Below are 22938 nucleotides of genomic sequence, written 5' to 3'. Positions count from 1 at the left end.
AGACTATTTATTTTATTTTCGCTAAAATTGCATTGTTTCGACACTCCAGGGCTTAACAAAACCCTGTAGAACTAATCGGACATATTCAAATTCTTCAGGTCGAGTGGTACTGAGGGGAAATTGATCTTCATCAACCATAAGACTTAACAAACATTCATTCAACTCTAATTTCTGACCTGGTATGTTTTGCAGTGATTCATTTCACCTATCTGCGATGAAGTTTCGAGATCCGGATAGCTCCCTTGTCTTCAAACACTAACAACCTGAGCTGAAAATATTGCCCATGACATAAAGTTACCTTGGTGGACACAGTCCTTACGGGATCCTCCCCCGGGAGAGTCGCTCCGGATAGTCTCCTTCCCTGCGTGCTCGTCGTCCACTTCGCCGAGCCCGACCAGCGTCGATGGATCCCATTGTTGCCCCGTCCATCCACACCCGACCAGGTCGTCCTGCGAACGCAAGCTCTCGATCGATTGAGAAGTGAAACGGCCGACGCCGCGGGACGGCTAGCCATTTCCTGTAGGAGAGACCTTTTCTTCCTTGACGTGACGATGTACGTTAAAAACGTCTTGGAAGCAGGTGGGTTCGACTCGGAGCTCTACCTGGTGGGCCGATCCAAAGTGGACAAGTCAACCTGCGATGCGACATGTTCCTTCAGTTATACCCGAGACCCAGGGAACGCTCCGGTGCACGTGTGAAAGGCACGTGATAATCTGTTTTCTTACGTCCCTGAGGAAGTCTTTCCCAATTAACATGATAATAGAAAAATTTAGACCACACCCCCAGCCCAGCGTAATTAACAATAGTATGTTCTCAAACAACCTTCTTGGAATAGCATACCCATGTTTGTTAAAAAAACCCATCTTTATAGATCAGTCCATGTCAACAGCATCATGATCGAAGTTTGTACGGAGTTATGAAGATGGAAAAGCATGATCGTTGTTTCTTAGGTCTATTCATTTCAGGGCTCGCCTCCAAACTCCTTATGATTCGTCGCAATAGTTATAACGGGACGCGCTACCGGGAAGCTTTTCTATTGCTTTCACGATTGTCCTTCTGCTACCCATGAATAACCACACAACGAATGTAACAAATGAATCTAACTTAACCTTGTTGTAAGGTCCTTGCCGTGAATAATAAGTCTTCATGTGTGTGTGTGTGCGCGTGTGCCTGGATGGGCAGGGCGGGATGGGGGGGGGGGGATTATGTAGCCCTTTCTATTCTAGAACAATGTCACACAAAAGCTTTGAACAATTCGTCTGCAGGGCTATACCCAAGCCTCACAGACTTGATGCGAGGACACCGCGGAGCTTTGATACAGCTTTATAGCTGTTGAGAGAGAAGTAGCACATAGTATATTACTGCAGCATGTAGAAGCAGTTATTAGATCAAATTGAATGATGAAATTTGCATACTAGTATATGAAAATATTAGCAATGTTGCCTCTAGAGTGAAGAAATGTCAGTACTCGTGGTGGCACGCTCGCGTTCGTTGTAGGGGCGGAAAATAATGAAACAACGCTGGTGGTCATGATATACAGTAGTCCCAGTGGTGAAAAGAAAATAACAATACTTGGAACAGAAGAACTAGTATCACAATCTTTAACTGAGTCTTAACTTGAATCTTAGACATTAGATAGAATGGAGAAGAATCAAATCCTAGTGGAAGTGATAATATCAGCTACCTTAATATCTTTGGTGCTTTTGTACGAAGGAATCCACTGCCAAATATCTTTTTTTTAATGACAAATTATTGCATGCAATTTCTCATTCTATACATTGAACGAGAAAAGAACAAAACGCGGAAATAATGCAGCGATAATCAAATTTTCAAATCAATAATCAACATCGTGTCCTCGTAATATTCAATCAAGTACTTTATGAGAAGTCACAGCACAATCTTATCTTGATCTTCAGATGACCATCTAAATTTGATAACACTGAGAAGCTTGAAGCGTTGATCTTTTCTTTTTCTTGAAAACGTTATTAGCTCTTGATATGCCGGATCAAAGTAGTAATCATGATTTTGATACTGCAATGTTGCAGAAATATCGACCTATCTATTACTACTCAACTCCGGTTTCTCTACGTTCAGATAAGACAGAGTGTGAGGCATGTACTATGCAAGATTTGAATACATTTTTATCAGCACAGTTTTACACCTATTCAAGCAACGTTCTTGATCACCGCTGTTCCGTTTCCTCGATATCAGCTCGTATAGGCATTATACAGTCATCTTGTGTTCTTGTGATTTTGTATTTGTGGGTTTTTTTTACGCTTACCACTTCTTTCAGTTCTGCCTGTGCTGTAACGTCTGTCTTGTTCAGAATTACTTTATATATTTTTTTCTTTTGCAACTTTTTTTTTAGTCGGTTGTATGAGTTGATCACAATGTATAAGCTCTGCTTTTTAGTGCTCTCATCATTCTTTTCTTCGTCAGAGCATGGATTATGGAACATGTAACAATGTTGATTTGTAACTATGTATATGTGTGCTTTTCCTCTAATAGTCCATGGGCCAAGACCCGAAAAATGGGTTGTTGGTACCATCTGAGGTGGCACAACCTGTTTGGTGTCAGTTTGTTTGTCGGGCATAGATATGCTTATCAAGCTATGATAGCATTTCCAAATGAGTAGCTTAGTCATAATAAATGAATTTTTAACCAATTTGGTCTCGTTTTTATATCCCTAAACTTCTGAATCGAAACTAAACCGCTATACAAAGAAGAGCACTGCCTTCTGTATGTCCACAGGTGTTCTGTTGTAAACGCGGTGCGCTAAGTCTTTATTCAAGGCAGCGAAGGGAATATCCAAAGGGTTATGATGTCCACAGCTGTCACGCGGTGCGCTTAGTCTTTATCTAGACCAATGTACCGTTATCATATCTAAAGTTCCTCATAAAAGGGATTATCTATACTGTTTTTATACTACCCTATCAACAAATACATCAGTTTTAAACAAAAATCACTCTGTTCATTTACAATATTATTCATTATAATGTATCGTAGTGTACCGGTACATTGTTTTTGCATTATCGTATATTGTTGGAGGGAAATAAAGCGACATTGGCGTGGTATCAGCGTTTTCACCGTAGCGTTTTCGCCGGAAAATGATAAATAATTGAAAGATACGGAAAATTCACGAGGAATTGCTTTTGTTGTTGTTGTTGTTGTTTTTAGATACAAGGATATACACTGTATCATACGCTTTGGATATTCCCTTCGCCGTCTAGAATAAAGACTAAGCGCCGTGGACATCATAATCTTTGGATATTCCCTTCGCTGCCTTGAATAAAGACTAAGCGCACCGCGTTTACAATAGAACACCTGTGAACATACCACAGAGCTGCATTTTACAGCTCTAAGGAACATACAGAAGACAGTGCTCTTTGTATAGCGGTTAGTTCCGATTCAGAAGTATAGGGATATAACAACGAGACCAAATTGGTTAAAAAAATTCATTTACTACGACTAAGCTACTCATTTGGAAATGCTATCATAGCTTGATAAGCATATCTATGCCCGACAAACAAAATGACACCAAAAAGGTTTTGCCACCTCAGATGGTACCAATATCTGGCCTGGCCCATGGACTATACTGTTCATAATACGGTCGACTCGTATGTATACACAAGATCATTTGTGATTTTTCCCCATCATGTTTTGTGGAAGAAGAAAATGAAATAAATGAAATGCCAGACATTCAGTGCCCATGACATTGTCGATCATTCTTGGGAATGGCGAGATTTATTCCTACATAGAGAGACATTCTAGTCCATGGGCCAAGACCCGAAAAATGGGTTGTTGGTACCATCTGAGGTGGCACAACCTTTTTGGTGTCAGTTTGTTTGTCGGGCATAGATATGCTTATCAAGCTATGATAGCATTTCCAAATGAGTAGCTTAGTCATAATAAATGAATTTGTAACCAATTTGGTCTCGTATTTATATCCCTATACTTCTGAATCGAAACTAAACCGCTATACAAAGAGCACTGCCTTCTGTATGTTCACAGGTGTTCTGTTGTAAACGCGGTGCGCTTAGTCTTTATTCAAGGCAGCGAAGGGAATATCCAAAGGGTTATGATGTCCACAGCTGTCACGCGGTGCGCTTAGTTCTTTGTCTAGACCAATGTACCGTTATCATATCTAAAGTTCCTCATAAAAGGGATTATCTATACTGTTTTTATACTACCCTATCAACAAATATATCAGTTTTAAACAAAAATCAATCTGTTCATTTACAATATCATTCATTATAATGTATCGTAGTGTACCGGTACATTGTTTTTGCATTATCTTATATTGTTGGAGGGAAATAAAGTGACATTGGCGTGGTATCAGCGTTTTCACCGTAGCGTTTTCACCGGAAAATGATAAATGATTGAAAAAATACGGTAAAATTCACTAGGAATTGCTTTTGTTGTTGTTGTTGTTTTTAGATAAAAGGATATACACTGTATCATACGCTTTGGATATTCCCTTCGCCGTCTAGAATAAAGACTAAGCACTGTGGACATCATAACCTTTGGATATTCCATTCGCTGCCTTAAATAAAGACTAAGCGCACCGCGTTTACAACAGAACACCTGTGAACATACCATAGAGCTGCATTTTACAGCTCTATGGAACATACAGAAGACAGTGCTCTTCTTCGTATGGCGGTTAGTTTCGATTCAGAAGTATAGGGATATAACAACGAGACCAAATTGGTTAAAAATTCATTTACTATGACTAAGCTACTCATTTGGAAATGCTATCATAGCTTGATAAGCATATCTATGCCCGACAAACAAAATGACACCAAAAAGGTTTTGCCACCTCAGATGGTACCAATATCTGCCCTGGCCCATGGACTATTCTGTGTTTTCTATGTGATTTGTATGAATGCATGCAGTCAGGCATTCAGCATGTGTGGGCGGTGTTTGTATGTTTGGATAGATACTGGATTTCGTTTCTCAGCTTCAACATGCATTATCAAAATTCTTACAATACAATCAGTGAACAAACCCCGTGTAAAATTCCTCGCAGTTGCCTTTCTTCGGGAACGGTACACACTAAGAAAAAAAGGTTCAATGAGGGAGCTAGAAGGGTTCGAAGTCGCGGAAATGGGTGCAAATTACACGATTTGCGAAAATGGTGGAACTTTGCTTCTTATATGGTTCATTTGGGGTTCGATCTTGCCACGGTCATTGACGGTGCAATATTGCGCCCCAAACTAGTCTCAAAACAAAGACCTCCTATGGTGTTGCTCGACACTAAAATGCAATATTACATATCCTTGTGCTAATATCATGAACATATATTTTTTGATATCAGGAAACTTAATTTTCTTTCATATTCTATAATCATTCATCGAGAGTATAATTTCGAATTAAGTTGAGTCCATGATGAAAGGGGTCTACTAAAAAAAACTAACGTAGAATACCTGATTGCTTGTCTGGTATTGACCAATCACATTGTACACATAACCTAGGAGGCTTAACAGATGAAGTTCCAACTGGCTGTAATTATTCAAATAGTCGTCAAATTTCTATTGCTGTACAAAAAATTCTACAGGTGCATTTGTGCCTTCGCTGATCGGGATTCGATGCCGCCGTCTCGCTGAGCAATCTGAAGATTCATTTTGGACGTTAACATAATTCTGGCTATATTTTGCTTGTTTATCTATTAAATGAAATGAAATCCTACACTTTAAGATAAAAACATATGAAGCAAAAGTCAATTCTGAACAGAAATATTATTGTGCAAAAGTGTTAATCTTAATCAGAGCTGTTTCATGTGAAAGTGTTTAAACTGTACCCTGGATAGCCGGTTTATTTTATCACTTTTCCTCATGATTCTGACAAAGCAAACTGATATGAATCTTCAAATAGAATTCTTTATCAATAGATACATCAGATTACTGCCCAGGCATACTTATTAGAATAATCTTCGTTTTATTTCATTTTTTTTGCGCAATTTCTATTCGTGTATCCCCGTGTCTTTAACATTCACCTAACCTATTTCTTATTGGTTGGGATGTCGAAAAGTAATTACCATTACAAAGACATATCTTCCTGTTTGTGGTTCATTCTTGCTAAGGTGCAATATTGAGCCCATAACTAGTCTCAAAGAAAGACCTATATGGTGTTGATCGACACTTGAATACAATATTGCATATACCGTCGTGGTGCTACTATGTACATGTTTTTTTTTTTTTAAAGACATCATAAAACTTGATGTTCTCCCATAATTCACAATCATTCATCGGAGCATTTTTAAATGAAGTTAAGTCTTTGATGAAAGGGTCTGCGACCAAGCTAATGAAGAATACCTGACTGCTCGTCTGGTATTGACCAATCAAAATGGAATATGTCACAACATTCCCTGCATGCTTACTGTGCGATGATGGAGTCAAACCCTACTACACGCTGAAGATTTTCGTTGCGACTCGATCTCGGGACAGCAAAAAAAAAAAAAAAAAAAGTCAATATTTTTTCAAGGCCCTCAAATCTGGAATTCCATCCACTCTGATGTGAAATGTAAGAAAACGGTACAAAGTTTTATGAAAGCTTTCAAGCGTATTTTACTTGAAAGGTTTTCTGGAAGTTACCAATATCATTTTACGAATTTATAAGAGACTAGCAAGATAGGGTGTGTTTGTGAAAATCACATCTTGCGTATTGTTAATGTGCGCTGGTCCATGTTTTTGTCTGTGTATGCATGTGTGTGTATGTGTGAGTGTGTGTGTGTGTGTGCCAATGTTTTTCTCTGTATATACAATGTATTCACTTTTCCGGGATTAGTTTTGAATAAGGCCAATTGCCTTCTCACTCACCCCTTCACTTGATATCTTTTGCTGTTTGGTTTGCTTTGTTTGTTTGTTTGTTTGTCACATTGTCATTTTACACTTGTCATACCATTGTCACATTTTATGTATGCATGTTTTATTAAGTGAAAATAAATGAAATGAGAGAATAAAATCATATAGAGAGTAAAATCGCGGATATATAAGGATGCAAACTACACGATTAATATTTAAGGGCTGATTTTTCCCTTTTTTTTCACGGATGCATGCATGGTAAAGCCTAAGGGCAAAATGCATGCACATGAAAAATGTAAGCACATGTTTCCATGTGCTTGCAAACACTACATTTTAGAATGAATAAAGACTGGCTGTGATAGTGGAATTTCTCATGAATAGATAATAAAGCATTCAAACCCTGGCCATTGTTCAACACCATTGTCAGGGTGTTTAATAACCACATACTCCCATACACACCCATTGACCACTGTGCAAAGTGAAAGTTTTGTACAGAGGGTTGGAAATAGAGCAAAATTTGTAACCTAACTGTGAAATTGATCATGGATTTCATGAAGCTGATTTATGTTTTAAACCACCTCCAACAAAATTGTACACTATACAACTATCACCCATATCAATGACAGTGTTATCTGATATATAGTTACTGAATTATTAAGAATCAAAACTGGAAAATGTTTTTTTTTTAAACGCCTATTAATCTATAGAATACATTCGATGGATGACATGGATGTTTCCTTAAGTGTCAATTCACGGACCCAGTCGTTTGGTCACCTGGTGTGGGCATGTTCATTCTTTTCTTGAACATGATTTATGAATTCAATGAATTCTTGAGTCGTGCGAACTTATGTGCACATAAGTTGACTCCCAGATGGCTCATTGTACAGCTCGTGCATGCGTGTTTGAGCTGAGCATCCAGCGCAAATTCCATTTCCACAGCCAAATCAGCTCTTCTGAGGCTTTTCGTAGCGGCTTACTGCAACTCTGACTTCCACTTCATAATATCAAGACCCCGCAGATTCTTACTACGTGGAAAATGGTGAGTTAAAACGTCATCGTAAAGCATGATTTGCAATATCCAAAATGTTCTCGACCAAGGCCTTACTCTCGATATTACCCTTCATCAAATTTCTTGTATCTGTTATGCTTTTGGTTGGTTTTATGCGTGCTTTTTCTGTTTTATTTTGTTTTGTTTCGTAACCATTCTGTGGAATTAGATCAGCTTTAACGATAAAATGTCTTGCTAAAGACGTCATGGCATTCCGATTTCAGATTTCAGATTCATTTATTGTTCATTTAGGAAATTCTTTTTGTTGGTATATGGGCGTGCACATAGGAATATCTACATACATGCATAAACTTACATATATTCATGTAGGCCTACATGTACACATTATAAATGATACAATTTTCACTACATACACAATTATACAAGCATAATTTATACTCACAATACAGTGAACACATACATCATCATAAATTTCAAATAATTCTTTATATTTACTGATCAACAACAAAACAAAATAGTTAAGAAAAGGTGGAATCGGATTTTCCTATAGGAAGTGTATCCTTTACATAACCTTTACGCCCCCTCCCCCCCCCCCCACACACATCCCCAAGGATAATACATCGCGTCGTGCCATACCACACTTGATTAATAACGAATAAAAGGAATTAAAGTTGATGAATAATTGTTGATAAACTTATGGATAAATAGACCAGTGTACTAACTAAACTTATAATGGCAAAACATTTTTATGCTGGGATAATTCTCTGTAGTCAGGTAGTGTTAGTGGTGGACTTAAGTACACCCTGTATGCAGCAAGGCAGTGCATAAGAATTGAACTATACATTAAGCTGCCATGGAGAGAGTTATGTAGTCACATTTACATAAGTCAGCTCTTCTGCAAAATTATTACATACGCATGAGCAGTGGCCTTGAACTCATGACGCTTGATTTTCCTTTTCAGGTATTCAAGAAAGATACAATATGAAGTTGCGCGCATTCTCCTGATCACGTAAACTTATATGCAATTCTGAAGGACAGAGTGATTCCTCAACAGAATATGTAAGTTTCATTAATGGATTAATCCGTAATATATGTATTTTCAGGTTATTGATTCATCTTGATTTTCAGGATGTGATATCCGTGAAGTATATTATATTAAAGCTTATCATTACACATGAACGCAGTTTTATCAGTTACTATAACGTAGCCACCGTTTAGTGGGTTGCGGAAAATTTGATAAGACTATAGTGCAATTTTGATACCATCTATAATCGCGAGATATGTTACTCAAGTGGACCATTGCGATCATTCATTCTTGCCTTTTGCGTTCTACGTCTTCTCAGTTGTTTGGATTTTTTCTTGAAAACTCCATGATGGATTGTCACTCATATACAGGCAGCATATCTACCCCGCAAGAATCTTCAAATGCCCTGAATAGCCATTTTTTTTTTTTTTTTTTTTTTGGGGGGGGGGGGGGGTAATCTCCTTTTCTGTAACCAGTATCATTAAAGTAAATCAAATCAATGTTATGAATAAGTAGAGGGGGCTATATTTTCACTTTTTGTGTGTGTGGTAACAGGATTAGAGGTGTCAACCATAACGGGCATCATTACACCCATTGCCATGGCCAGCACCCGGACCATCATCTGAGGCAAGCTCAGCAATGGCTGAATGGCTGAGGTCTATTCGTCTTACTCCTTTCCTAACTGTGCAAAATATACAGCAAACTGATGTTAAATTGGCATGTAATATGATGTTGTCTTACTTTGTTATTTTATGTTTAATATGAAAACTTTGAGTTGGTTAGGAAAAATGTGGGAATATTTGAATATGCCCATGTCATAAATGTATGCAGGCCTACATAAAAGGTGTGTATTTTCATCTCAGTCCAAATTCGCCACATTTTTTTTTCAACATGACTTTACTCAGGCTATTCCACATCTATTCTTTTTTTCAGCTCTAACTTTAATAGTGATGTCTGCATGCTGTCTCCTAATTCCCCGTCTGCTTGGAGAGGACATGCTGTATGTCTGTGACAAAGTAAGTGCTGCATTTTTTTTTTAATGGGAGACGGGAATTCCATCTGCTTTGTGACTAGAAATATAAGGGGAATATTTCTTTGCAACATTATTATGTTTTACTTAAATGACAAAGAGCTGAAATAAATCTATCCGACCGGATTTGTTTAGAAACCAATATCAAAGCTTAAAGGGATGGTATAGTATAGTGGTGGAGGTGAGGATTTGGGCCTTTAACTTTTTGTGATATACCAAGAACCTACTTAATAATAGAGAGTATGCCATTCTAAGAGGAATTCTAAAGATTATTTGATGAAAACTGGTTTTGAAATGGGATGAGGCATCCAAAAACAAAGTAAAACGCAGCGATCGTGATAAAAAGTGGGTCCTTCATTATATTATTATTGCTCTGTTTGGATATCGCATCTATTTCAAAGCCATTTCTCATTATCTCAGCAAAAGATGTTACAAACCTGAAGTAGATCTCAACAAAAACTATACAATCAATTTAATTTTCCATTTTCTGGTCAATGGTCATAGTTGCAACCTGTTAGTTTATGTAAGCAACAAAATTGCGTAGTGTAAACGACCTATTTCCTTCGAAATTTTATTCAGTCATTATTATATTTCATGCCAAAATCTCTTTCAGAACCTGGCAGGACTAAATCCCACAATCTTCACTGTGAATGCTGCGCACTAGTGACATCACTATTTGGCTGGATGGTTGTGAAATCTGCCCGAATTCCTGTATACAATCGTGTCTTCCTTCGCTACAATGTTTGCGGCCTTCTGTGCTCTGTGGCTTTGAGTATCCCAAAAAAGGCAGAAACACTCGATGCATTCTTCAGCAGTACATTGCAAGGTTTGATCTGAACAGGCAACTATCACGAAAAAAAAAAAACCTACGGCATTTCATTAACAATATTGTTCAATAATTGTCTTGATATAGTTTACCAGTCTAAAGTTTTCATGGTGTATACTTTTACAAGGAGTTGTCACCAGAGAAATGATGTTGTTCAGGGTTGTCCCTCCGTTCGTACATCTGTCTGTAATCGATTATGGCAACGTTGAATCACGAAGGGAAATGAAACGAAAAGTACAAGTGGACAAGTTAATGCAGGAAGATTACTTTAGCAGTTGAACACATCGTGACAAATTGAGGAATATCGGAAAATCCGTTGAAGAGCTATATATACACATATATATCTAGAGTTTCAGTGCCGCCATTACGAGATGAGAAAGCTACATCTTTGACGTCAACCATGGAAAATTATATAAAGACATGTAAAGAAAATAGGCATAGTTTCACCTTTCTAGCATTACAAAAGGAGCACTTGATTTACTTCTTCCAGAAGGGGGGGGGGGGGGGTAATATTACCCTTAACATTATGGCAACGACAAATAAGTGGAGGTAATTTGTACTTTTCATTTAGAATCAGATTTTATGGAGTTCCCTAGATATTTTCTTCATATACGTTTCCATACATGAAAGTGACGCTGAAACGTTAAAAAAATGCATAGCTTCCACTGGATCATACGATTTTCCATGTTCACTTATGTGTTCTTACGATATTGCTCCAATCCACGGGTACATTTGGGTTTCATTCCCCTTTTATACTGTTTCAGGTATCCAAATGAAACTTATATACATATGTATGTACGATTGGACGAAGTTACTTCTACCACCTTGTGGGTGCCAGCGTTCAAGGTCAAATATTGTAGGTCATTGTCACATTCTACAATGCCATTTCGTGCTCTTTCCTTGTATCTCACCTGGTAAGCAATGTCGACATGGTATTGTGGTGTTCTTTTAATAACTTTCAACACTTTTGAGCTATATGACCACCAAATTCACTCCTCAGATCATCTAAAGATGGCTGTCAAGTGTTGATATTGGGGAAGTCCGACTCCGTCAACAGTCAAAAAGTGAATGTCAATGAGCTTACATTTGAAAATCAGTGTAATCACAAATTCGATATGTGGGCAAGACATCACTTCGCTTTTACCTTGTTAGATGGTGAATATTTGTGAAGCTTTCGTTTCTAATTCATACAGCATCAGCATACCTCATGTCTGAGAATAGCGGTAAAGAAGATTAGAGACTTTGGCAACAGCGTGTAAAATTCGCAAATTGTGCCTTATTTGCTGAACAAACGTCGTAGGAGTACTACAACCTGTTAGGCAATATAGCGGAACAATAACTCTATTATTAGCGTTATAGAATAAATGACAATGATGTAGTTCTGAAGCATACTTTTCATTAGATACTTTTGCAATGACTCCATGTATACTTTTAATCGAACTAGGTATATAATCACCAATGACTTGTACTTGAATAACGACAGAATGATTATGTGAGGAAAGTTTTCTGTCGCGTCATTAGGAAGAAGGGAACGTGTCAATATTATGCTATTTGTTCCGTAGTTATTTCTGAAGTGGTTAAATGTATTTTCCTAAAACATTTTTCATTTTATATATACCTACGTTGCATCCAGATGCCTAGTCGTTGAAAAATGTGGGCAATGTATTCAAAGGTCAAATATCATACATTAATGGGCCTAGGGTATACAACATTTCAGTAGTAGTAGTAGTAGTAGTTGTTGTTGTTGTTGTTTTCTTGGGGGGGGGGGGGGGGACACGGTTCAAAGTGTCCTGAAACCTTGTATAATACATGTATTTAGTTATGGATGATGCCAAACTGTTCCCGCTCATACAAATGCAGCCTTTTCAAGGAAATAACATAAGATTATTCTTATACTCCATGATTTGGTAACGCTTAAGTGGTTCATAAGAGTCCAGTGAAACTGTGTATAGAACAAAAAGTGGATTTGACAATGATATACGATATCCGCAATTTACTCTTTGACGGGGTCTGTCATCCGATTGATATGTATAAGCACGGTAGTCCCCTATTCGGAAATTACAAGTTAGATAAGCTGCATTCATTTTGCACGCGACCATGGCGTTATAGCCAAAGGTGATCTGCAAATCACTGTGTGCCTACAGAGGATTGGAAAACGTAACAACTTTCTGTGTATAGAACAACGAAACAGAAACTGGTGCATGTATTATTCTCGGTCACTTTGTTAGTCATTATGATGATTTGCTCATTGCAGTTCCGGAATCTCAGCTCGAGGGACTCGAATTGATCCCAAATCAGTCGGAATGCGTGTATCACCCAAAACAAAATCTGAATACATAACTGCGATTCTGCCTAGTCTCCATTGGTAGCCCATAAGGGCTGGTATCAAGTTCGATTTTCATATTATAATCATACCTTGTATTTAGATGTTTTCATCGAAATGCCCGTATACCTGTATACGGTATGCGAATGTCAATCAAGTATATCTAAACCATAATAAATTGTAGTCGTAATCTAAGTGCCAAGAATCTCATGATTTAAATAAGTGTGAACCCCAAGACATGTCGTGATAAGGACTTTAAGACAATTGGCATCGTCATTATAAAACAAACTCCTAATTGTAAGACGTGTTTTAGATTTTAGATAAATTCATGTCTATGCTGGAAACATATCTTTTTGATGATTCATGATGACGTCACTGTTACATGAATATTGTACGCATGGAAATATGTATAGGCCTATTCGTTTAAATGCATACAAACAACTTGTTAAATCCTCTTACATATTTTTTATTTTTAGATATGGTGCATACTTTAGAAATATAAGCAGCATGCTCTTGTTTTTGAGGCTTTGTGTACTGGTAAGAAGCATGTCGTATTCTTATAGATTATGTGAAGAAGTACGTATTCAAGTACGTTTTGAATAAAACGTATCCAGACAAATGTATATCATATTTTTACCTCTTCCTTCATGCAGATGTATACTCTTGCCTATAGAGGGTTTGTTTGATAGATAGTGATAGTGCTCACCTTATTGGAAAGGTAATTGGGTAAATATTTGGTTTTAGTATGTCATTCAAACACAACTATAAGTTGACTTCTACATTAACATTTCAAAACTCACAAATTACACACACACATTTCATGATTCACAGGATCCAAATTACGCCAATCCTATTGATACTTTGCAGAGTGCAACAACAGCATAAGTTTGATATACTGAGCAAACAGGCTTGCATTAGTTCGCACTATTCAAGGTTTAAAGTAGTTAAGTAAACAAATTGTACACTGTTATGTGATGCTAAGTATATATACCTTATAGGTATAATGTTGCAAATATTTGGTGCTTACTTCATCCATAACTGCTGCAAAATTGCTTCTTTAAGGAGCCAATCAGTGTCACTGCCTGTTCCTCTAGAGACGCAATATTGCCCAGTAATCTCAAGGTGCACTTGAGGTTACTGGGCAACATTGCGCCTCTAAAGGCGTAGACAGTGACACTGACTGGCTCCTTTAAAGAAGCAATTTTGCAGCAGTCATGGATCAAATAAGCACCACATACATGTAGGTGCAACATTTTACCTATATATACGGCACAAAATTGCACCCTTAACAGAGGCTACAATCTTGGAACTTTGGGTGCTTCTTTGCACCCTCACGAAAGGTGTAAAGTTGCACCAAAAGTAGAGGCAAGAAAGGGTGCAAAGTTGCGCCGAAAATTAAAGGGAGAAAGATCGCACCCTCAAGAAAGGTGCAACTCAGCACCAATTAGTGTGGGTGGAAAGATGCACCCTCAAGAAAAGGGTGAAACTTAGCACCACTTAGTGTGGGTGGAAATATGCACCCAAGGGAAGAACTTCGCACCCTCAATAAAGGGTGCAATGTTGCACCCTCTATGGAGGTGCAAAGGTGCACCCACAGGGTGCAAAATTATACCATTGCACCATGGTGCCACTTTTGCACCCATTTCTTGAGGGTGCAAGATAACACCCATAGGGAGCCACCAGTGTGACATCACTTTGCACCCTTAAAAGGTGCAAGTATGAATCATTTTTTCTTAGTGTGTAGAATAGATCTCTATTTTAGATACATTTATCATATCTTGAATGCGAAATACTTTAAGTCCTCATTACAGACCTGAATACCTGTAGCATATAGCGGCCTTTCGGCGATAAAGCTCCGTTCAGGATTACAGTCATATTCCAGAGTTACTGTTTACCATTGGGAGCAATGATTAAAAAAAAATATGTTCGAGATATCACATTTGATGTATTGTGTCATGTGTGTAGGTCAGTTGTATCACAAAACATCCTACCATATACAAATTTCGTAATAAAGCCTGAAATGTAAGGCGATATCACCGGTTTTTTTTTTCACTAAGCAATAACTATAGACGGTTTAGTCTATAGAAACATTTTTTAACTATTGCTCACATTTTGTATATTAAAAACACTTAACATTGATTATACGGATTCAAATTTTCACATTGGTTGTTTCTCTCTCTAACTCACATTTCAGAACTATTCTGAAGCACTAAAGTTGGGTGTTTGTTTCATCTGCAAAATATCGTAATGGTAAAAATTGCCTTAAAAGCATAATACACGAATATGATTTTTTTCCTTTGATATCTTGATCGAAGAATGGAATCAAGTAATCCCTTAATGACAGATACTTGTGATTTGTGTATGTGCGCGTGTATGTATGTATGTGTGTGCGTTTTGAGGAAGGATGTGGCTTGTTGGTTTTTGGGGTGTAAAAATCAAGATTTTCATGCAGATCATTTGTTTACTAAGTATAACGTGACGTTATTGTTTATCATTCATATCAGTTATGACAGTTAAGAAACTGAATTGAATATGAGTATTAGGCCTATGTGTTGCTATTTTTTCCACCACCAGAATGTTGCAGCTTTTAAGTAGTTTGTGATTTGTAGCTATTTGCATCTATACGGACTTTATTTCATCAAGTCGAACAACCAACTCTGTGAATTTCGATGTATGATGATTACATTGTGATGTGAATTAAATCCTGATAAATGGTACTGGAAAATCGTATTCTAATAAAGTTTGATATCGATGAGGGTATAGGTGATACGACGCGAAATGCGCTTTTAAAAAGAGAGTAATACATATCGTGCCATAAAGTAAATAATTTGTGTACGCCACTCCCACTCGAAGGTGTGATACGCCGAAATGTGGCAACACTGCAATGTGACCTGTACAGTAACAGCACCTTGAACTTCACCAACCGTAAGTATTCATGCCGCTCGTGCAAGGATCAAAATAATAGGCGAGTTTGCCTAGTACCTCCTTGGTTCGTTTCCATGATAATGGCTCCTCCGACGATTGCTCCCATGAAATATCAAACATTAAATTCTATACCCACAAATATAACCGTAACACTAATCCTAACCCTCTCATCAAACTGAACCGCACGGCCTGTTACACCTTTCCGGCCAACCTTGTTTCTTCTGCGGGTGGACAAGGATTTGGGAGAGTTTCGCCTGCATTTTACCTGATGGACGCGTGCTACTTATGTTCTAGTAACGGACGACATACGGGCAGTGTGAAGCATCTACGTAACAACTGCGTGTTACCTACGTGGGAGTTGTCTGCGAGGTGCTGCCGCTACGGACCTCCTACTGGTGTTCTGCTTGGATCTCCGCGGGTAATCCCCGCGACTCACCCGGAACAGGTTTTGAGCATCCTCAAGAGCCTGTCACACCTTTCCGGGTAAGTCTTGCTTGTGACTTGTGGGGAACAATTTTTGCTACCCGGGGGTCCCCGCAGATGGCTCGCATCTGACAGTACATATAGCACGTAGTCGCCGGCAAAAATTGCCCTGCATGCTGGAAAATCCCTATGTGCACGCGCAACAAGCTAGCCCAGTTTACCCGGAAAGGTGTGACAGGGCCTAAACTTGGCTGCGGGTAAATAGGATTTGAGTGCACACCTCCGGGCAACTACGAGCAACATACGTGCTAAGTGCGTGCGCAACTATACGGGCGACTACGTGGTAGGTACTGTCACTGTGTGCAGGCTATCCGCAGGGACCTCCGGGTAGCAAAAATTGTTCCCCGCAAGTCACAAGCAAGGCTTTCCCGGAAAGGTGTGACGGGTCCTTGAACATGCTCAAACTTGTTCCGGGTGAGTCGCGGGGATTGCCCGCAGATGTCCGCGCAGAACACCAGTAGAAGGTCCGTAGCTGTAGCGCCTCGAAGACAACTCCCACGCAACTTGCCCGTAATTAGAACGTGGGTAGATCGTAAGTAGCACACGTCCAGCAGGTAAGACGCAAGCGAAACTCGCCCAAATCCTTGTCCGCCCGCAGAAAATTACCTGCGTGCTGGAAAATCCATACACGCAACAAGCCCGCGTATCCCTGTAGGCCTACTCTATGACGACCAATCGTCGGGCACGGGTAGTATAATACCCGTCGACCTTGTTGCTAGCTAATGATCTACCTTATCCTTCACCTATTCTCTCTCTCTCTCTCTCTCTCTCTCTCTCTCTTTTTTTTTTTTTTTTTACTCCTGTTCGTCCTTTTCCATTCTCACTTTATTTCTTTTACATCGAAAATTAGTCAGGCTTCAAGGCAAGTGTTTTGCTCCGTCATGATCAACGACACGTAAACATAAGGTGAATAAAAAGGACACAAGCTGCGAACGATCGCCAGTTGTCTACACATGGTTACACTCTCCACATTTCGAAATCACAGACTTTTAGTTGCTGCCTACTGAAGTTTAACGGCTTTTCATTATTAAGCAGTAAGGTGTGCTAGTGTCGAGAAGACGTTTCACACGCAATTTTTTTTTTTTTCAAACCTACAGAAATTAGTCACAGTTCCTTCTGGGGAAAAGATTTGAAAATACATGCATGTATAGGCGATATTAGATTATAGTATAGGCATAGAGTTTCGAAAAGCTATTTAAACTACACTCGGGAAGAACGCAAAGAGGGAACGGAATTTCCATTATGCATATCATTATATACATAAAACGGCTCAACATTATTTTTTCCTTCTGGTGGCCCGTTCAGGCCTCCAAAATCTTTAAATCTTACGTTTTTGTGGCCCGAAAAAAAAAAGTGTAGTGGCCCGAATTAAGTGGTAACATAACACTCCATTTGGAATCGCAAGTGCCCGATCGGGTGTATATTTAAGTAGGCCCTATCATGTCCTATAATATTTTGGAAAACAAAATGATAGCTTGGTCACAATTATGGTTTGCATCGTAGTTTTCTTTTATTTCTTAGTCATATAGGCATTAAATACCCCGCTGCCCTTATTTGGTACCATTAAATCACCCGGTCTAAACTTCTATCCGTTCTCCGTTCTTCTTTCACAAACAATGATTATCCGGGACTTACAGCCAAACAAGCTCGCTTTCATGTATAGGTCCCATCATGCTTCTTTTTGTATTCTTTTTTGATTTCGGCCAGCTATCATTATAATAATTACTGTGTCATCGTCATGTACGTATTTTTTTGTGTATACTGTTGACAAGGTAAACAAAAAAGAGCTTGTGCTGTTATTTTTTATGTATTATTGATATACGAGATGTATGAAAATAAACTGAAATTGAAATTGAAATTGGGTCCCCAGAAGAAAGAGTTTTTGTAAATTTGGTGGCCCGACATCACATTTTGGTGTCCCAGGTCCACCGGGTCATTTCAAACGTCGAGCCCTGCACATATACAATCGTGAGAATTATTGTATGAAACCGGCGGGTAAGTATTGGCAAATTAAAAATTAATGAATAACTGAAGTACAGTATGTCATTTTTGTCATACGGTACGAAATGACTTCGATTGATTTAACGCATGATTTGTTGCACGTAGCCGTTACACGGGGAAGCAACGAATGATTGCATCAGTGAGTAGTGCTTCTAGTCCCCTCCTGTAAAAGGAATAGGCAGCGAGGCAACAATGCCTTGTCTAGGGGCACAAACAGAAGCCGCCAGTAGGGGACTCGAACCGGGAATATCATTACTAACAGCCTGTGGTCCTAATCACCGAGCCACAGCCGTCCCCTTATCGTTCATAGAGAACTCCGCTTCATTGATTTATTCCGTCCGGTATTGATGGGGAAGGTGTCATTAATGACATGCATGCATTGCATATATATATGATATCTATATATCTATATATATATATATATATATATATAATTATATATGTATATATGTACATGTATATATATATATACACACACACACACACACACACACACATTATATATATATATATATATATATGTATATATATATATATATATATATATATATATATATATATATATGAAGAGTGTATAACAAGAAGAAACAAGAGAGAGAAGATTAAATGAAAAAAAAAAGATGGAGAGGAGCAGGGAAAGAAGAAAAACTTAAGTTTTATCATACATAATTATTCAAAAATAAGGCTAGAATAGCATCAAAAAGCATTCAAAGCCCCAGAGCTTGCATGGCCCGCTTCAGGACCCCGGCCGCAAGGGACGTCACGTTTTGAGCTCGTGCACACATATTGTTCCAAACAAATTCTTTAAAAATGAAATACTTTACGTTTGCGTTGTTCGCATTTTCGGGCAGTTAGTTTGCCGAGGGTCTGGGCGAGAGAATCTCCCGTCTAGAATGCTTTAGGCTAAAGTCTTTGGTAAAGGAGGAGTAAATACAAATTCTACAGAATAAGTGATAGAGTATAAAAGCTGCAGATCTGACAACGAAAACCCTCATAACTTCAAAATCATTTATGTATATAGTGCATTAACATTTCCAACAATGAACTCTGCGATTAGAAGAGAGCCAGACTTCGTGGAAGAAAACATACGACCCAGCCCTTTATAACGAAATTGAATCGTGTTTACAACTTCGAAGAGTACTGTCTGATACAAATACGGTGTCATTATTGGAATCTACTTTGGTTGCTGATGCATGATATCAAGACTATCACATTTACGGCCTGAGAATTCCATTAACTTCAACAGCAAGCACTTCGAATAATAATGATAATAATGATAAAAATCAGTAAGTGTTGACATCCATTGCAATACAATTTGGCTTTGAAACTTTAAATGTATGCATGGCGTGTTAGTTTTCATCCGAACAGTAACTATACATCAAACCGTGTATTTGAACCCTAAACCGTTTAGCCAGTACCCAAGGAAAGTCAAGACCTTTGTTTTTTTTTATAATGTATTTTTGCGGGGTTTTTTTAGTTTGTGTGTGCGTGAGTGTGTTAGTGTGTTAGTGTGTTAGCATGTTAGTGTGTGTGTGTGTGTGTGGGGGGGGGGGGGTGGTCGCAAGGCGCCCACCCCTGGTCCTACAGCACCTGCAGCATAATAGCAGAATCCTTTAATTAAACCGTCTCAAGACCAGTATCTCACGCACAGTGATTGTGGCGCCTAGCTTGTACAAACCAAGGGGGGGGGGGGGGGGGGGGGGCAGAAAGGAATAGAAAAATAGAGTTATGTCGCCCTCGGTTTCAGGCCTGACTGAACGTCAATTGAGTGGGCCCTCAGAGAGCGAGTACACGCACGCACCGCTTTTTTTCACGCTTTTTCAAGGGTTTGGATCAGGCGTTCAGATGAGAGGCGATGACAAAATGATATCTTGATAAAAGAACAGGTAAGGCGCGGTATTAATACCTGCATGAATTTCACCCTCTGAACTATGATAGTGATGGATATTATGAGAAGAAATCCTTGTCACAAACATTGGAAAATTATGATAACTATTCAAGTGTAACTGTGTGTGTGTGTTTGTGTGTGCGGGTGTGCGTAAGAGTTTAGTCGTGTTATACTTTTGATATTTCAAATCACTTTTTTAATTTTGTTAGGGAGTGAAGACTATTAATAGATCAAGGATTGGTCTTGATTCTTCAACTCTTGGGGTATTTCCACGGATTGCTTGATTTGGTTGTTTCTTTGTTTTTATTAATGTTTTAGATATCTGACGTGAGCAGAGAACCATGGGATTTCAGAACGGAGAGGAGGAGACACAGGGGCGGATTCAGGAATTCTCTAAAGAGGGGACGCCTTTACAAAATTAAAGGGGGCGGGCTCACGCGTCCTCCCCCCCCCCATTTTTCTTTTTATTTCTTTTGTTTTAACACACACGCACACATAAAACTGAAAAAAGTTCATTATAATTATGCTTTTGCATGATGGTAGCATGCAAAGCGGATGAAATGAGGAAAAGGTGTGTGCTTGTGTGTGTGTGCGAGCGCGCTCGCGCGTAATTTGGAGGTCAGTACTGAGCGAGCTGTAAAATGCATTTGCAACGAAGATCGATGATATCACGAATATTTGGATACATGAAGGTAGAAAATGTCGTGTTTGTCATTCGTTTTTCGAGGATGAGTATAGAAGCCAGCCGGCCATCTGTTCTGTTTTGCTGTTGTGGTTTTTTTTTTTCCGAGCTGACGTATCATTTGAGGTCAACCTATTTCTTACGAAAGTCCTTTGTTATTTGACTGTTGGAGTAACTAATACCATGGTTGAAAGCTCTGAAGAAGAATCATTGTATGGAACGACCACAGACGCTGACACATGACGCTCGGACACGCACAGGTTGACAGCGTGATACTGAGTGGGTGTGTCCGAGATCATTCTCTGTTATATTATTTCAATTTCCTGTAGTTATCATCTTTTTGGGGTGTTGGTGGGGTGGGAAAGGAAATCAGATCGTTTGCTCCTGATAGAAAGTAAGGCACGGAATTCGAATCCTGCTCGCCTGAAGTCTGACCCGACATTTTGTCTCTCTTGAATTGACCAAGATAATGTATCTGCAGGTCATTGATGCGTGTGTGCACTGTAAAAACATCGGTTTTAGATTTAACACCATGGGTGTTAAATCTAACACCGATCAAGCTTCAATAGAGGACCACACCCACAAGTGTAGAAAATGTATTGTGACGGTGCTAAAAAGTGTTCACCTGGCACTTTGTGGTGTTAATTTCAATGGTATAACACCCGTCCAGCTTCAATAGGAGACCACACCAACTGGTGTTACTGTGGTATAAATGTGTTTACAGATTTTTTCAAAATCAAGTACTTTATCGGAAAATTCTTTATCGTCTTGTTGAAGTTCAAAATGAACAAGAAGTGCGGTAGCTAAGAAACTATTCAAAAAACAATTTTATATTTTGAAATGACACCCGGAGGTGTTAATCTAACACCATGAATGAGCATCGGAAATTTAACACCAGCTAGGTGTTTCATATTTAACACCGGACTTTTTGCAGTGTGTCAGCAAGGAGAGTGATTGTCTCTCAAGGAGAAGTTAAAAAGAATCTCTTTCACGTGAGCGCTTTAATGCTCACTGTATATTATTGCTTGATTCATTTGCTGAAGCTAAAAAGCATTTTACGTTCTAGAATTAAAACTGTTTGTTAAATTGGCAACGCATTTTAGAAGATTAATATTCCTGTTTTTTTCCCCTCAAATTCGAGACATAAACTTCTCTCTGATTTATGTGCTTAATCAAGTTAACCAGTATCACCTGATTTCTCTGCAATTTGTCTACTCTGAAAATGAAACAAACTAAACAAAAGAAAAAAATCTCGCATGGTACGCAAACATGCTGTGCAAAATATGAAATAGAAAAACAAAGTTCTTCATTATATTCTCCCCAATCCCCTTACTCCAAGGTCTTTGCAAATAAGCATTTTTTCCTTTTTTTTTTTTTTTTTTTTTTTTTGGGGGGGGGGGGGTCACTGTGAGACAAGACAATACTGAGTAGTACCGGTATAAAGACTTCACACATACACACACACACACACACACACACACACACACACACACACACACACACACACACCCTGTTTTGTATTTGTTAGTCGAATTTCGTTAGAGGATGGGGGTCATATAATTATGCACACAAATGGCAGCTATAGTATTCCCATCATTGTTTTTGCTTAGTTATACTTCCTGCTCACTTACTTCATAGGCAGCGCGAGAAACTGTAGGAAAGTAAAACAAGGGTATAAACGCGCAGTAAAACAAGGGAAATGCATTGGAGTAGCGTGGCGGTCGAAGTTGCGTGACCAACGAAGTTAGTTTACAAGATAAAGAAGTTTTCTGGAAATGTGACATGATGCTGGATATAATAGATTAAACACTCCCTGGTGTCATACTTGACATCTGCACCTACCAGTCAATTCCTCGTTCGAGAGATCTATGGTGAGCGAGATTATAGTGTATAGCCAGTTATAATGTACTGGATGCGATTGGGGCATGCCAATTGCTGACTATAAAT

Source organism: Diadema antillarum, unplaced genomic scaffold, assembly GCF_040938485.1.
Source record: "Diadema antillarum isolate AM-2024a unplaced genomic scaffold, OU_Dant_1.0 seq00000173_RagTag, whole genome shotgun sequence".
Classification (NCBI taxonomy): Eukaryota; Metazoa; Echinodermata; class Echinoidea; order Diadematoida; family Diadematidae; genus Diadema; species Diadema antillarum.
The sequence above is the reverse complement of the archived record's forward strand: the minus strand, read 5'-3'. Positions refer to the sequence as shown.